Here is a 565-nt window from a genome sequence, read left to right on the forward strand (position 1 = left end):
AAAAACTAGAATGTAATGCGGACACGAAACGGGGTCGCGCATACCGAACTCGGGCCGGCCCCCTCGGCTCAGCTCCCCGCCCCTGCGCCGACGCTGTCAACCCGGAAAGGAACCCCGGGGGGCCGGGCGCCCCCGCCAGGAGTGCCCGCCAGGGTGCCCACCTGATCCTGGGCGCTCGGCACCGCGTGGTCCTTTTGGGGGCGGGGTACCGGTGCGGAGATGCCCTGGTACATGTTGCAGGGCCGGGGGGCTGAGTCCTGGCCGCGGTCCCAGGCGCATCCAGGACCCCAGGTCGCCAAGCTTGAACGAATGATGCGGGAGCCTCTTCACCTTTTTCTTTCTCTTTCCTCTTTTTTTTTTCTTTCTTCTTCTTCTTTTTTTTGTTAATCCTCACCCGAAGATATTTTTTCCATTGATTTTTAGAGAAAGTGAAGCGGGGGTGGGTGGGAAGAGAGAGAGAGAGAGATGAGAGAGACAGATCGACTGGTTGCCTCTTGCAGGCGCCTGGATCAAACCTGCAACCCAGGTGCATGCCCTTGACGGGGAATTGAACCCGAGACCCTTC

At 59.3% G+C, this 565-nt stretch overlaps 1 protein-coding gene across 1 annotated transcript in view; it reads right to left on the reverse strand.

Annotated features, from left to right (window-relative positions):
* EMID1 (EMI domain containing 1) overlaps positions 1 to 294 on the reverse strand; it is a 30,976-nt gene extending 30,682 nt beyond the window's left edge. Inside the window, exon 1 of the mRNA XM_023762970.1 lies at positions 162 to 294. The gene's annotated coding sequence lies outside the window, so the exon portion shown is untranslated. The remainder of the gene's footprint in view (positions 1 to 161) is intronic.
* Positions 295 to 565: the final 271 nt, after the last annotated feature.

The sequence above is a fragment of the Myotis lucifugus genome, unplaced genomic scaffold, assembly GCF_000147115.1.
Source record: "Myotis lucifugus unplaced genomic scaffold, Myoluc2.0 scaffold_269, whole genome shotgun sequence".
Taxonomy (NCBI): domain Eukaryota; kingdom Metazoa; phylum Chordata; class Mammalia; order Chiroptera; family Vespertilionidae; genus Myotis; species Myotis lucifugus.